This window comes from Lissotriton helveticus, chromosome 10, assembly GCF_964261635.1.
Source record: "Lissotriton helveticus chromosome 10, aLisHel1.1, whole genome shotgun sequence".
Classification (NCBI taxonomy): Eukaryota; Metazoa; Chordata; class Amphibia; order Caudata; family Salamandridae; genus Lissotriton; species Lissotriton helveticus.
The window spans coordinates 597893389-597905228 of record NC_136071.1 but is presented as its reverse complement, the minus strand read 5'-3'; positions in this window follow the sequence as shown (position 1 = coordinate 597905228).

Below are 11840 nucleotides of genomic sequence, written 5' to 3'. Positions count from 1 at the left end.
ATGTTGCAGACAAAGGCTGACAGAAAACATACCTGGGGCGGTGGTTTTCACAGCAAACCTCACTGAAGGCTGATATGGAGAAATGTTACACTAGAGCCGATGCAGAGACGAGGCAGATTGTGGATGTCCCAGCAAAGACATGTCAGTCGTGGGTCTAGTATGAGCTGTGTCATAGCTGAGACATCTCAGATCAAATCTGCCAAAGAAAAGACGATTCAATTCATGCAGGGTTTCTAAGAAAAAAGACGTCAGACCAGTGGCGCCTGGTGCTTTTTAAAAGTGATGGGGCAGAAATCTTTGAGTTGAATTGAAAGTGCGAGAGCGCGCAGCGATCGAGCTTGAATCAAACATGGAGACGGGGTACTAGGAGACTAACTATTAGTTCTGTACTTCACAAGAAAAATGTAGAAAAAAATGGGTGCAAATGGTGCATTGTCAGCGTACATTTCAATAAATCTTGCTACAAATTATTGAGAAAAATGCAAATGGCCTCACAAAAATGCACCCCTCTCCCTATACTCATGCAGACAGATCGATCCTAACACCCTGATCTCACAGATGAACAATAAGTTTCTCCTTCTACATCACATAAGCATACCTCTCACCCTGCTTTGAATAGTGCACACCACTCACCAAGTGCATTCACTCCCTCACCCTGCACTCAGAAAGGCATATCTCTCATCCTGTATATTCATACAGTCACACAACTCACTCTAAGCTCACACAAGCACAACGCTCATAATACACTCCCAGCATTCACCCCAGCCTTACACAGGCACCCCATTCACCCTGCAAACTATCACTTACACAGATGCATCCCTTGCTCTGTACTCATACAGTGGACTTGCATTATTCACTCTACAGGGAAAAAGGCACACTGCTCACCCTGCACTCATACAGTCACATTGTTACTTTGCAGCCACACAGGCACTCCACTCACCCTTCATCCATACAGTAACAGAACAGCAGTTTGTAGTCACCCTGCCTCCACGCACACAGAGACCCTAAGGTTTCAGCTCCACTCCAGTCGAGTGCACTTCCTGCGGTGTGTTGAGGTGGGGGTGTGTGTAGGCCAAGAGGAACAGTCTGGCTGCAGGAGTTTGGGAGTCCATACTGATGGCTACCCCTCAAAAGTGCAAGTTAAGGGTAGACAATGCATATATTCTGTCCTCTGGCAGCCTCCCTCCCGTTCTGACACTGCAGAAGCCTGAGCATTGGGTATAACGGGAGGCTGTTGTAAGCAAGACTTTAACCATCCATGGCATATCACTTCACTCACTTGTTTGTGGAGGATGGTTGTGCACAAATGTCTCCAATTATTAATGTTATATAGCTATGCACATGTCCCCCATAATATCAATGTTTAACAGATTTGCAATTGTCCTACAGTATCTGTCTTTCCAGTGTGCACATTTCCCTCCCAGTATGTCTTACAGATGTCCTCAAGAATGGCGTATAGACCCTTGGGAGGGGTAAAAAAACTGCTGAAACATGTTGACAAGTATGCAGTGAGGAGGTGTTGAGGGGCTGCTAATAATCCCTGTCACCACAATCCCATTCTTCTTGTTAACCCTGGCCGGATAATCCAGGAATAAAGCTTAAAGGGGGATATATCCGATTCAGTTTTAGATTTCGCAATCAGCACATTTAATTTGTTGATCCCTTTAATATTTAAATGTTTGTATTGTCTTCCCCTTCGCTCCACCCCAGGCATTAGTCTGCGCAGGGGTGTCATTTAGCAAGCCCTATGATGAAGCATGCCACAATTTGTGGGTGAGGGCAGTTTTTCTACACGCAGCACATGCCACTTAAACTTAATAAGTGAGAAGTTTACACTACTACCTCTTTTTGTGTGTATATAGTAGGGGTAAGGCTCATGACTTCAGAAAACGAGTTGAAAAGCCCAAACAAGTGGTCCTGAATATACGGTAAACCAAAACCGGAAGGTCATCCAGTCCTGAGATCGCGTAGGGGCCGCTGTAGTTCAGCCAGAGTGATCGGGCCTCTAAGATCTGTGTATGTTGAGGGGGGAAACATCTTTTACAACGAAACTTTTACAACGCAGTACTTTTACAACGCAGGTTTTACAACGAAAACCATTACAACGCATTGCGCTGGGGGGCGCTCTAGGATAGGGAATAGATTTAATTTACTATCCAACACCTTCCCTAGTGTCCACGGGGACTGGAGTTGGAATAGTAAATTAAACTATTCACTATCCAGCGCCCCAAAGCACTATGCGTTGTAAAGGTTTGCGTTTTAAAAACTGCGTTGTAACAGCATGCGTGGTAAAAGCATGCGTTGTAATGTCATACATCCGTTGAGGGTCAAGGGGTGTCCACAGGCAAGAGTCCAGGAAGGAGTTAATGTCATCCCAGGGAGAGCTTTCACCTTCATAAAGGGCAGTGTAATAAGAGTGAAAAGCCTGTTGCTTATCTTGCTCAGAGACTGCCCATGTACCATCTGCAAGTTTAATTTTGGATATGTGGGCCAGTGCCTTCTGTAGGTGAAGGTGGCGAGCAAGAACTGAGCCCACCTTATCTCCTTCCCCTCAGTCTCTCTGCTTTAAACCAAGCAAGAATCTTTCTTCCTTGTTCATTCGGTGTGCCCTCAACTGGCCCTGGAGCAGGGTCAGTTGCCATTTGTGGCAACTAGAAGGGGCCGAATGATCTAGCCGCTGCAGAACTTTAATGTCCTTGGTCGTGCCAGACTCTACCAGTCGAGTTTCTCGTTGACGGGCAATAGTAATTGACGTGATGATTCCCCGGATTGTTGACTTAAAAGCATCTTAAAGAGTAAAGGACAGGGTTTCTGGAAAAGGTTTCAAAATAAGCAGAGATCTCGTGGCCGATCCCGAATATCGGCCACAACAACAGTGTCTCACATCAAATGAAATGGAAGTCGCCAATGAGGGCAGGACCGTGATGATGGTCCCCACCACTGCAGTACCATTTCCATGTGGGCGTGGTCAGAGAGGGAGATGTTGGAAATGTGGACGGACTATAGGTCCTGCAGCAGTGAATGAAAGAGGAAAAAATTATCTATGCAAGAAAAGGAATGATGAAAATGTGTGTAGAAGGAATAGTCTTGTGTGTCAGGAAACCTAGAGTGCCTGGCATCTTTGAGGGCCATGTCCCTAGAGTCCCTCTTTAAAGCAGCTGACATTGCCCCTGTGCCCGGGAAAGAGGCAGCACTGCAGTCGAACTCAGGATCCAACACCAAGTGGAAGTCCTCCCCCACTACTAAGCAGTCCCCCTCCTGAGCCACCTGTTCTCGCAGTATGGTCCTAAGGTACGCATCTTGTAATTGATTAGATGCATAGATGCTGAGGAGGTTATGAGACTGTGTCTCACTGAACTGTGAGTTTTAAGAAGTGACCTTCCACATCCCGGACCACTCGCAGCGCTTTGGAGCAGAACCCTGCTTTGCACAAAATTGCAACCCTAGCCATTTTAGTGATAGTAGATGCCCAATATCGGGTCGGGTAGTTTGAATGAGACATTTGGTGCGAGTCAGACTGCAAAAGGTGGGTCTCCTGAAGGAAAATGACATTAGGGTTTTGTATAAGAAGATAACGCCAAATTTGGCATCTCTTGTTTGGAGCATTGAGACCCCGAAAATTTAGGGAGAGGAATTTGATGTGGGATGTGTCAACCATGGCCCGGGCTAAGGGAACCAGCTAGTGTCAAGGAGTCGAAAGGGAAAGGCAGCAGCTCCGAGCACATAACAGGCCATTATTTTGGACCTGGGGGGAGGCATATAGTGGACAGAGAGGCAATAACCCAGTCTGCGGGGGAGAGGGGAAACAAAATATGGGACCAAAGAGCAATCCCAACGTCCGAAAAGGAGGGCGACCACCCCACAAGGCAAGGCGGGCAAGGGAGAGGCTCCAAAGCACATATACCACTAACCCTGGACCACGTAGGAAAAGGATAAGGAAGAGAGAAGAAAGATCAACATAACCAACAAGAGGGCAACCAGGCCAGTGGGCTCCATTCAAGTCCTGGAATGGCCCACATGTCTGTGCACGGACCGTTCTGGAGAAGTAATTTTTCAAGGGGGACGATCAAGTGAAGGGGCGCAAAGTCAAGAGGTAAGTCTGGTGATCTCCAACTTCCCCAGCTAGTGGTTGTCAGGGTGGGTATCCACTCTGCCAGGAATCCAAGCTCTGTCAAAGAAGGCTCAGATGCAATCCCGGTGCCAGCCCTAGATGCCAGGTCGTAAGGGGAAGAGAGCTCCAGGGTGCAAAATCATTAGCCCCTGGGGGCGAACCCCATCAGCATGATATTGCGATATGGAAAGAGTCCTCAACCTAGCTGTGTCAGTGTCCTAAGAACGTACCCACCAGGAAGCTGGGCCAAGGCGCGGTTCAGGACAAAGCAACTCTCAGGTCAGCTAGAAGCCAAAGTGGAGCGGGCCAGAGAGGATGCCCTTTCCATGGTGAGGAGATGGTGAATAATGTCCTATTTAGCTTGAATGGAGGTCTGCTTCTTGCTGTGCGTTGGTAGGTTGTACTGTAGACCATTTTTGCCATATGGTCTTTTAGGGTAATGTGCGAGGGGGAGATGGACTGGCCTCATTAGAGTCAGATGGGATCTGCACAAGCTTTTTGGCCTCGCACAGAGAACAGATCACCCAGCGCCTGCACTCCCACGTGAAGATCAGAGCAAAGGAGTGTTCCCATTGGTACTTGATGTTAAGGTCATGTAGTTTGTCCGTGACAGGCTTGAAGTCTCTGCGGCGTTGTAGCCTCACTGAAGAGAGATCCTGGAATATTTGTATGAGTGTCCTTTGAATATCAAGTCCGCTTTACGGTGTGAAGCTTGTACGATAGCTATCTTTCCAGTAAAGAAGTGTACTTGCGTGAGGATATCAGTGACAAAGTCCGGGTGTCGCGGGGCCATGGCCACTCGTTGAGCCCTGTCCAGGGTGTGGGGAGGCATTGTAATCCCCATGGATCATCTGGAGGAGGTCTGCCAGGAGTGTCATGATATCTAAGCCCTCAGCCCCTTTGGGGACACTCCTATTGCGAAGGTTGTTCCTCCTGCTCCTGTTTTCCAAGCCCGCCTACTTAGTTGAGGTCAATGTGTTGTTCCCCCATGGTGGCCATTCTGCGCCATAGGCTCTCCTGATCCTCCGAGCGGGCATCCACTGTGCTTTCCAGATCATCAACGCACACCGCTATCTCCATGATATCACATTTAAGATCATGTAGGCAGGTTTTGAATTCCGTCTTGAGAGAGAAGATTTTAGATCTTATTTCTTGGAGGAAGTTGTTTATATAAGCTTGTGTGAGGGGGAGGCAGCGGGGTCACCGGATGTGGCAACCGGGGGAGTGTCGGTGGTAGCCATAGTCGGAGGGCCAGATTTAAGCCACAGAGAAGTGACAGAATTGTCTTTAGCTTGATAGTCTGGGGTATCCTTGTTGGACTTGCCTCGTGGCATGCCAGAAAGGGGGCACTGCTGTCAGCAAGCGTCTGAGACAGAAATAGGGCAGGATAGTATGGCATATTAAATATCCAAGTTATGTCAGTAGCTGCATGGGCCTGAGGCAGTCTCTGCTTGATCCTGTGAGGGCAAAGGTAGTGCAAGGAGTCCCCCACACAATCCAAGCAGAGTTCAACAGTGGGGAAGGCCCCAAAGATGTTCTCAGGTGGCCATTAAGTTAGCCCAAGGGGCCGAGGCACAGTTTGTCACAACCAATTGTATTGCACACACCACCCGAGGGACCAGAGAGGGAATGTTGCATGGTGTCACAGCCGAGGCTGGTACCGCTGGGATCCTGCAGCAAAATGAAGTGTCTCAGGTCCCAATAGCTTAGGGGGGGCACACTACAATGTGCAAGACAGTCATAGGCAGCCGCTGCTCCCGGGTGCAGGGACCGCCTTACAGCAGCCCTTCAAGGGGGCAGCACAAGTTGACATGCAGCAGGGAAAGGCGAGAGCTTTGTTGGGCGCAATCCAGACCCAAGAGTAGAGCTGTTGAGGCAGCATTAGAATTATCCATGGGGCACCACGCCTATAAAGCTGCTCCGGGGTGATGCTAAGGTAGTACCAGGGCGCTAGGAAGGCAGGACTAATGGCTGCAACTGGTCAATAGCACAGGAGGAGGGTAATATTTGTGGGATGGGTGGCCGGTAAGGACAAATGTTCACTGAGGGAAGCAGGTGTGGCAGCGTGGCACCCAGAGAAGAGCAAGGGCTCTCATCAGCCAGAGCCAAGGAAGCGAGACGGAGGGAAGAGTGGAGAGCAGGCCCCAATATGCAATTCAACAGCTGATCGCCACTTATCTCCGTAATGTGGCTCCAAGGCGGGGCGCGCTCAGGCAGGTTCAGGGCCCCCTTTGTAGGTCAGGACACAGGTTGAGGCAGGCCCCAAACAGGGCTGCCTATGCTGTTGGCAGGTCCCGCCCACCCCCTCCCAGTGGAGGGGGAGGTGCAGTGTGAAGCCGTCAAGTCAGGCACCCTGCCCTGTACCGGGACAGCCCGGGGAATGATGCGCGGGCCCCAGGAGGCTGCCCAAGAGAGTGATGAATAATGTCACAGGAAGCCCCAAAATGGTCATTAGGGTCAACCAGGCCCCGTCGAGGGCAGCCAGGGGAACGCTGACAGGCAGGAGCAGGCGTTCGGCCCAGTTCTCATGTGGCAGTGGGTGGTGGGGCACTTGGGGCAGCAACGGGTGAGAGATCACGGGCCCCAATGTGGTGAATCAAGCTTAGGAAAGCTGCAGAGGTGTGGAGACCCAGGAAGACGCGTCTCACTCCATTGGCCGCTTGGCCACGCCCCAGGCAGTGAGTTCTCAAACAGAACTATTTCTAACCTCTATGATAATTCTGACTGGAATGCTTGATTACGTACCAGGGTATTTTGCCACATAATGACCCAAGCAGAGCAAAAATGCTGCAGATGTGCATGACATTTAAAAATAACGTTTGGTATACACACGAACTGATCATTTTGCTTCCGTTGTCATGCTTTCACAAAAAATAGTCTGTGTCTGGGTGGGAGTTATCCTGATGTATCCTTGGTTTACCTACTCCTGGAAGATAGCTTTGTGAGCCACGCCCTGAATGTTTACTAAGTACCTGAAGGTGGCAAATAAGAAAATGGTTGGTGGTAAGATAAGGCCAGTGTTGCCAGATTGACTTGGCGGGTGGCTATTTTTTGGGCTGGTATTTGCCCATTGTGCGGAAAATTAGGGCTGGGGCTGTCCCAGGTCTAAAAGTATCCTCAGGATCGAACCGATGCTCTTAGGGGTCCACCTCTCAACAGCCCCAAATCTGGTTATAGATACACACAGACTAAATGGTGGTTAAGCAGGGCAAGGGAAGGATGGGGACAGCAGGGAGGGAGACCTGTAACGAGACACAAAAGAGAAGTGATTACTACCTCCCCCTTATACTTTTCTAGCTTCCTTAATCTCCCTTTGTGTCCTTACTTCTACTAACCTGTAAAGAAAGATATGATTGCCGGCTAACAGGGGTGCTGAGTGTGTGACCTCTAATCTCTATACTGTATGCTGTAAAACACAAAAGGTTCATAAGCTCAAACCCTAATTTTCTGTTGTACGTGTTAACATCCCATACTCAAATGTATCTACCTGGGATTTCTGAGGTAAACACAGATGCTCAAAAAGACCCTCTGTCTAGAACACCTCTGTGGAGGACAAAGTAAAGAGAAAACAAAATGATGAGGAGTTGAAGTGATCACACTAGATAAGAGACCAGTAATCACAGCAATAGGAACAAGTTTCAAACAAGGGTAACGTCCTAGTAATGGAAGAGTTACGTCACTCATTCCATAAGCTAGAACCTCTTTGCAGTTAACAGATAATAAGGCAGCACCCCAAGCCTGAATGTATCTGTATGCAAGATTTCCCTCGCATGAACTCTGTGGGCAAAGTATGTAAGAGTTCGCCAACGTAGGGAAAATAAATGATAGTGCTCCCACGTAATCCACTAAAAGTAGTAAGCAACCAAAGTATCAAATAAGGTTTCTACCTCGCAAGAGCTCTGGCAGGGATTGGAATGAGCTCACCAACGTAGGGAAAAATACGATAAAGAACTCTCCAGTATCGCACTTCAAAAGTATTTAGCAACCCAAGTATCGATGAGCTTTCTCCCTCGCAAGAGCTCTGGCAGGGATTGGAATGAGCTCGCCAACGTAGGGGAAAATATGATAAAGAACACTCAGGAAACGAGTGTCCACAAACGAGTAATCAGGCAACAAGAACTTCCTTAAGGATGTAAGGAACCAGCGGTACCAAAGGCACCCTTACCTGACCAGGAACAATGGGAATACGGCCAGCGATAATCCAGGATAACAGCGTTAATAATCTGCAGCGTTCAACCCCACCGCTTCGCTATTTCACTCCTTTCGCATCTTTCTGCACCACGTGGGAACGGGCGTCTGACGTTGGACATACCACGGAGGCTGCTAGGAAATGTCGTTTGCCCGGCCTCAGCGCTTGCCTGCGCGAGTGGAGCTTCTGTGTCCCCTGACAGTACATCCCCCTCCCGGAGAGCACAGGCAGGCGCAGAGCTTGTCAGGGTGTCATTTGTAAAAGGCAGCACCCAGCCTTAGAGCATGTACAGAGGACTCTGGTTCCCAAGAGTTCTCCTCCGCACCATACCCCTTCCAAGCGATTAGAAGCCAAAGATTGTTACGACTGATTTTGGAATCAAGGATTCTAGCGACTTCATATTCCTCATCCAGATCAATCCACACAGGCGCAGGTCTTGCACGCGCTGGGACCATACGCAGGTTTCAACAAGGAGACGTGAAACACAGGGTGAATTTTCATGTGAGATGGTAAAGCAATCTTCACTGCCACTGGGTTAATAAGACGCACTACTCTGTAGGGGCCTATGTACCTGGGATTGAACACGCTATATCTTTTAAATCAAATGTTGCGTGTGGATAACCACACTAAATCCCCTTTCCTGTAGGTGGGCCCCGGTCTGCGGTGTTTGTCAGCCTGTCTTTTGTATAACATTTTACCCTGAATTAGATTTTTTTTGTGTGTTGCAGGATCTTCTGTATCTGTACTATCCTTTCATGTACCTCTGGAATGAGCTCACACTTTCCTGGTGTAGGAAATGGAATAAAGCGAGGGTGATACCCATAAGTTCTATAGAAAGGAGAGTGTTTTGTGGAACTGTGTTGAGAATTGTTATACACTATTTCAGCCAACCATAACCACTCCACCCAGGCGTCTGTGTTATCAACATAGCTACGTAAATATTGTTTCAGTGTTCGATTCAGTCTCTCCGTCTGCCAGGAAGTCTGAGGGTGAAAACTAGTAGACACGGCGGACGAGATTTGCAGCGCCGAACACCAAACTTTCCAGAATTTAGCTGTGAACTGGGCTTCACGGTCTGATACAATCACCTTTGGTAGGCCATGCAATCTTACCACATGCACCATCAATAGTTTGGCTAGTTGTCCTGCTGTAAGGACTGTTTTGTAGGCTACAAAATGCCCCAATTTCGTTAAATAGTCAATGATAACCATAATAACTGTGTGTTCTTTGTCTTGTGGAAGCCCCACTATAAAATCTAAAGAAAACCTTTCCCATGGAACGTCTGGAGTGGATAAAGGTTGCAAGAGCCCCATGGTTTTTCCTTGAATGGTTTTGATTTGAGCGCACACGATGCATGCCTTTATCCATACAGGAATGTCCTTTCGGAGATAAGGCCACCAGAACTGTCATAGGATTTTTTCACAAGTTTTATCGTTGCCATGATGACCAACGCGGGGATCCGCGTGGCACCATTGAAAGACGGTCTGTCTCAACTTGAGAGTGGGAACGAGAACTTGAGTCCCTTTCATAACAATGCCTTGTTTCTTTGTCCATTCTCGATGATGTCTTAACCAATCCTTCCATTGAAAGGTCTGGAGTCTTTTCACAACGTCTCGTAGAAAATTGTCGCTATGCACTACTCCAATAACCTTCTGGGCATCCAGGATTGTTCTTTCCGGGTGGATCAAAGGTATCGCTGTGGATTCTTGCCTAGACAAAGCCTCGGCCTTTTTGTTCATGCTTCCAGGGGGAATGTTACTATGAAATTGTACTCTTCAAAAAAGGTCATCCATCTTAGTAACCAAGGAGTGAGCTGACGAGCGGTCTTTAAGAACTGGAGATTACGGTGGTCCGTATATATACAGTGACTGTATGTTGCGCTCCTAACAACCAGTGTCTCCATTCCCCGAACGCTTCTTTGATTGCTAGCAACTCCTTTTCTGTTATAGTGTAGTTTTGTTTTGCTCTGTTTAATTTCTTTGACATGAAAGCAACCGGATGCATCTGTCCTGTGGTGGTATCTCGTTGGGATAGCACTGCTCCAATCGCCACATCAGAGGCGTCTGCTTCCAAAATGAATGGCAAGGTGGGATTGGCGTGCATCAAAATGGGAGCGGTAATGAATGCTTCTTTTAACCGGTCACTTGCTTCTTGTGTCCACTGGAACTATACGTCCTTTTTTGTCAGGCGGGTCAGCAGGCTGCTTTGTTGGAAAATTGGGATATAAAGCGTCTGTAGAAATGTGCAAATCCCATAAAGCACTGTATATCTTTCACATTCTTTGGACAAGGCCATTCGGTAATGGCCCTCACTTTCCGTTCCCCCATTTCTTGTCCTGAGGGAGTGAGCATAACACCCAAGAACTTAACAGTTGAGACGTGAAACTCACATTTGCTGATCTTGCAAAAAAGATGGTGTTGCCTCAAGGCTTGTAGTATCAAACTTACATGGTTGATGTGATCCTCTTCTCGTGTAGAATAAATCAGGATGTCATCCTGTAAAACATCATTTCCCGTAAAACATCATTTAGGAAAAATTGGAACGTCGCAGGAGCATTGCATAAGCCGAAAGGCATAACTAGGTATTCATATAGCCCATACCTAGTCTTGAATGCCCTCTTCCATTCATCTCCCTGGCGCATCCTCACCAAATGTTAGGCTCCACGGAGGTCCAGTTTCGTGAAAATCACTGCTCCCTTTACCTGCTCCAACAATACTGATATTAATGGGAGTGGGTACTGGTTACGTATGGTGATGGTATTCAAGGCACGAAAGTCAATGCACGGCCTTAGTTCGCCGTTCGCTTTGGGTATGAAAAATAACGGGGAAGCCGCGGGTGAACAGGACGGACGTATAAATCCCAAAGCTAAGTATTTATCTAAATACTTGCGCAGGTGTTTGTTTTTGGGTTCGGTTAAAGCATATACCCTGCCACAGGGTACCACTGAACCAGGCTTTAAATCAATCCTACAATCGTAGGACCTGTGGGGAGGCAATTCTTCTGCCATCTGATCATAGAACACATCTTCAAACTGTTGATAGCAAGAGGGCAGATCTATCTCTTTCTCTGCAGCTGTGGCAATGTGATGACGATTTTCCAAGGTAAGAGTAAGTAACTCGAAGGTTTGCCAGCAATGTTCTTTGCAGTATTCAGAATCCAGACTTAAAGTTTTCTGATTCCAGTCAATAGTGGAGTTGTGGTTGGAGAGCCAGGATAACGCTAATATGATTCTGTATAATGGGGCTTGGATGATGTTGAAGGATAGAAGTTCTCGATGTCCTATTATGCAGTCCACGATACATGGCTCGGTGGCCTGGCATTTGGTACCAGACTCAAGTTGCTTGCCGTCCACTGCAAACACCACTTCAGGTATAGGTTTGGAAATAAGTGGTACCCCTAATCTGTGGTATCCATAAAACTGCCTGTGGCTCCAGAATCCACCATGGCCTGTGCGGAACAGGGTTCTTGGTTGATATACACCACTGGTATGAAGAAATGTTCCTTCACAGTATCTGCTTCGTTCTTTAGGGAAGGGATACA